This window comes from Octodon degus, unplaced genomic scaffold (assembly GCF_000260255.1).
Source record: "Octodon degus isolate 3935 unplaced genomic scaffold, OctDeg1.0 scaffold00146, whole genome shotgun sequence".
Classification (NCBI taxonomy): domain Eukaryota; kingdom Metazoa; phylum Chordata; class Mammalia; order Rodentia; family Octodontidae; genus Octodon; species Octodon degus.
In genome coordinates, this window is record NW_004524722.1 from 686235 (window position 1) to 691119 (window position 4885).

At 49.4% G+C, this 4885-nt stretch overlaps 1 pseudogene; it reads left to right on the plus strand.

Moving 5' to 3' along the window:
* The first annotated feature begins 1472 nt into the window (after positions 1-1472).
* Positions 1473-3975, plus strand: LOC111812846 (annotated as a pseudogene).
* The last annotated feature ends 910 nt before the right edge of the window (positions 3976-4885 follow it).

Genomic DNA, 4885 nt, shown 5'->3' on the forward strand with positions numbered 1-4885 from the left:
GTGGCACGTGCCTGTAATTTCAGTACTTGGGAGACTGTGAACAGGAGGATCACTAGAGTCCGGATCTACGCACAGAGACCCTGTACACCTTGTACACTCTGTCCTAAATACAAATAAATAAATAAATAAATAAAATAAAACCTCATCAGGCTTCCATAGGCCAAGAGGTCGAAAACTGCACACATTCAATCATGCTTACCTCTCCTGAGAGCAGAAATGCCTGACTCTGAAGATGCAGGAAATGGGCTGCCCAAAATCTACCCTCTCTTCCTCTGCCATGGATGATTGCTGTTCCGGGGCAGGTTTGCTTCCTGAGATTACGAGGGTACAATAGTAGGTTAGATTTTTCACTGCTTAATAGTCTACCTTGTAAAACTGGACCCAAAGTAGATGGGTCACACTGACTGGTAAAGTGGAAAAAAGAAATCAGTTGTTTTGTTTATAACCCCCTTTAAAAGCTGTCCTTTGACAAGGGCCTAAATCTGTTACAGCTGACAAAAGTGAGATTTCATGCTGTGCTGTTAATTGCAACGTTCAAGATAAAAGGAAGAACAAAACTTGAAAATATCTTCAGTGCCACAGGCATTTAAAATGTAAAGGGCCGGCCAAATAGCTCAGCAGCTTAAAGCGTGCAAGTGGGGAGGGGCAGTGCTTGGGGGGGGTCAGATCTCTGTGCTGGCTGCACCTCCGGGGCATGTTGAGAGGACAATTGAGACTGGGTGTGGTGGTGCCTGTAATCCCAGCTCTAGGGAGGCTGTAAACAGGCAGATCACTACAAGTCTGATCTGATAGTGAGCTCCTGAACACCCTGTAACAACTTCCCTAAAATACAACAAATAAATAAATAAATACATAACGGGCTGGGGAGATAGCTCAGTAGAATAAACGTTTGCCTGGCAAGCGCAAGGGCCTGAGTTCAATCCTCAGTTCTGCAAAAGAATAAATAAATAGTACAATTATCAAAACATTGAATGAGCAGGCTTGAGAACAGACACTCCAGGAGGCCACATTTTCGGTACTTTGAAAACAAGGCCCATTTCAAATAACTGCAAGCATGGCTCACAGCTTCTCTACCGCTCTTCGGATGTTCTTTTGCAACGCTGTTTTGCTTTCAACTTTCTCGGGTCCAGTCTCTCAGTACTGTTCTTTACGCTTGCCATTCGATTTCTATACACCCCGCTCGCTCTTTGTGTTTTGGACGTCGTGCGATTCCTCGAGTGGAGTCCAGCCAGGGAGCGCTGTCCCTGCCGCACCGACGCGAAGCACCTCCTGCCCACAGTCTGGGCATCCAGATCGTGGGTTCCTCAGCGGTGCAGGGGCGACCACGACCCGCTGCTCCTGCGCCCCTCTCCTGGGGGACTAAGGTGTCAAAGCCGCCCCCGGGGAAACTCCGCCACCCCAGCTGCCCCGGCCGCCCCGCGCTCTGCATCTGCTCCGAGGTCCCTGTGGACCTGCTGTTGGCGCCTTCGGCGATGTTCTCAACGATGCAGAAAGAACAAAAGCGGTTCCAGGCTGGAGCTGGAGGAGGGAACTTCAGCGTCTGCCAGAGTCGCCTGACCAACCCGACGGATCGCGACGGGAGGGGAAGGCTGTAGCCCTGGAGTCCGGGCGCCTCTGCGCGAGCCCCGCAGGCCAGACGCACTTTCCTGGACTCCCGAGCTGCCCAGAAAGCGCTCAGCTGGAGGAAGGCCCGCAGAGGCAGCCGGGCCGCTGCTCCAGGAGTCTGAGGCCAGCATCGGTCCTTTCATCAGCTCCGCAGAGGAAGAACTTGGCCTGCAGGGTGAGGGGCGGAGCTTCCCGCGTCCCCTCCCCTGCCCTGCGGGGAGAGCAAGGCCGGCTCCGGGAGGCCCCCGGCCCCAGGCAAGCACAGCTTCCTCCCGACTGCAGCGCGACCGCTCCGCCTGTCCTCTGCACCCTCCGTGTGGCCCGCACCAAAGGTCTGCTAGGCTTTTCCTAGTTTTCCTGATATTGGCCCCAAATCACCGCGAGGACGCACACTGCAGACCCCACTCTCTGGGCAGTTATTTATTTATTTAGATCTCGGAATCGAACTCAGGACCTTGCTTGCCAGGCAGGCGCTGTGCCACTGAGCTACATCCTCTGCTCTCCCATTCTCAATCAAAGGTGGCTGGAGGAGGCCGTGGCACAAAAGGCACCAGCCCACGCCCCGAGGCCAGCGCTACAGGTCCCAGACCATCTGGAGGCTTTGGGTCCCTGGAACCTGACGACAGGTGGGGACAAGTCCTCAGACAGCTGGCAGAGCTCTGGCCCAAGACTTGGCAGGAAGTGGACAACAACAGCATGAGCGGCAGCTTCCGGCAGGGCTGCGCTGTTCGCCAAGGGGGACCCCTGCACCTGCCATGCAGATGTCCTTATGCCGCTGGGGGGAGGGGCGGGGCGCACCTGGCCAGGCCTGGTCCCAGAGCAATGATCGCTGTACCTGCCCCAGGCCTGCCCGGCCCAGAGGACAATGCCAGACCAGCCTCCTCTTCTTGTTAACAATAAAGGAATCATTTGAGTTTTTGTTTGTTTGTTTGGTTGGTTTGGTTTGTTTGTGCCGGAATCAGGGATTGAACTCAGGCCCTTGCACTTGCCAGGGAAACACTTATTCTACTGCGCTATCTCCCTGGCCCCTCATTTGAGGGTTTTGGGGTTTTTTTTTTTTTGTTTGTTTGTTTGTTTTGTTGTTGTTGTTTTTGTTTGTTTGTTTTTGGTGGAACGGGGGATTGAACTCAGATTCTTGCGTTTGCCAGTCAAGCGCTTATCCTACTGAGCCATCTCCCCAGCCCCCTCATTTGAGTTTTAATCCTATTTAATTTCATTTCATCATAGGGTATCCTATGTTGAATATATATATATGCAAGTCCTAACACCACCTTGCATGTGACCTTATTTGGAAATGATATCTTCAGAAATGCCACTAATTTGAAGATTTCAAGATGAGAGCGTTCCTGACCCAGCGTGGCCTTTGCCTCCATGACTGATGTGTCTCAGGAGGAAATAAATGTGACAGATTTGGCAGGCTCGCCCAGGGAACAGAACCCAGGTTGGAGTTCTGGTGACTCAGCGCCAGCCGCTTGGGGGGGGGGTGCAGGGGGCGGCAGCAGCACAAGCCTCAGCAGCGAAATGTGAAGCAAAGAGACTGAGACTTCTGACCTTAAAATTAGTTAGAAATTAGGAACCAGATTTCAGAAATTTTTTTTTTTCAGATTTCAGAAATTGTATCATTATGTGAGCACTCCAGTTTAGGAGAGCAGAAAACATAAAATTATGTATAAGTACACCTAGCCCAAATGCATCTAACATTTTGGCTCCAGTAGGAGACCCTGTCCGCTATTCTTTGAGAGAATAACAGATAACATTGGCTGCAAAAATGGCTGTTTCCTCTTTCTTGCCATTTCAGGGAACTCATCACTTGAGAAACACACAATGTATTTGATGATTATGGGATGCTATTTGTGTTTTATTCCCTGTGATTTTATTGAGATTCTGTGAAAAAAATACCTTAGCCTACCATTTTCTGCAATACGGAATAACGTGATTGGGTTTACAGTTATGTAAACCAAAAAAAAAAAAAAAAAAACCCATACCCCCCCAATTTTTTTTTTAATCATGTCTTTTTGAAACAGGACGTAGAAATCCCATTTGATTATAGAATTTTGCCACTATTGCAGGGAATAATGGTGCGATACAAAGGCATGCAGGTTGGCCTCCCTGCGTGCTCCTTCACCTCAGCTGTGCTTCAGGCTCTAAGGACAGGGACAAGAGAGTGCCGCCAGTACAGGTCTCTCTGCTCTTCAAGCTCGGCTGCTATTTCGCCCTGGTTGTCGACACTGCCTACAGAGCCAAGCGCTACAGTTACTAAAGCCTCGGGCAGAGGAAGAGAGGAGGGTAGCTGCAGAGAAGAGGCAGGATGAACTGAAATGGATTGAGAGGGAATTGGCTGAAGCCTGGGATGGCAGCACACTGAAGTGAGAGGTTCCATCAGTTTGCATAGCTCCAGCTCCAGCAGATGAATAAAGCTTTTGAGCTATTTAAAAAAATAAAAATAAAAATAAAAGACAGACCTTTCTGAGGAAGACAGGAGGGTGACGTTTGGAGATGACCATCAGGGCGAGCCTGCAGAGCCCGAGACAGTGGACATTTTTGTTCCGTGGGGCACTGAAGCCTTCACATGGGCCAGCGTTACTGGGAGGGTGACGTGGTGCTGCCTCACTGGCTTCTGGGTGTTTGTAAAAATTCCAGGACAGGTCTTATGGATAACACTATTGATTTCAGCAAAGCCTTTCTCTGATTTTCCTTAAAGAGGAAGGGTCAATATAGACCTTTCACGAACTCCGATTTGTAGCTTATTATTTTTTTTTTAAAGTTTCTTTTTTACAGAATTTTTTTAAAAATTTATTTATTTATGTGTGTGTGTGTGTGTGTGTGTGTGTGTGGCCAGCTCAGCCCACCAGGGGGCAGGGCTGGCTGGCATGTGGTGCTGGGGATTGAACTGTAATCCCTTTTGCTTTGCTAAGCTTGTTCTAAGTAGGTGCTTTAGACCACTGAGCCATCTCACCAGTCCCGATTTGTAGCTTATTGTGTTCAGAGGCCTGTAGTCATTTCTGGGCCATGACTATGGAACTGTGTGAGCTTCTCTGATATTTGTAATTGTCACAGTTACTCTTCTGTCTTTGCTGGGACAAAATACCCCACATATAAAATGCATAGCTCCAGCTCCAGCAGATGAATAAATACCCCACATATAAAATGAAGGAAGGAAAGCTTTATTTAGCTCACAGTTTGTGGAGGTTTCAGTCCTTACTCTGCTGGCTCCGAGGCAGAGTGGCACATGGCAGAGGGCAGCAGTTCATGGCAGCAGAAGACAGCAAAAAGCAAAGGG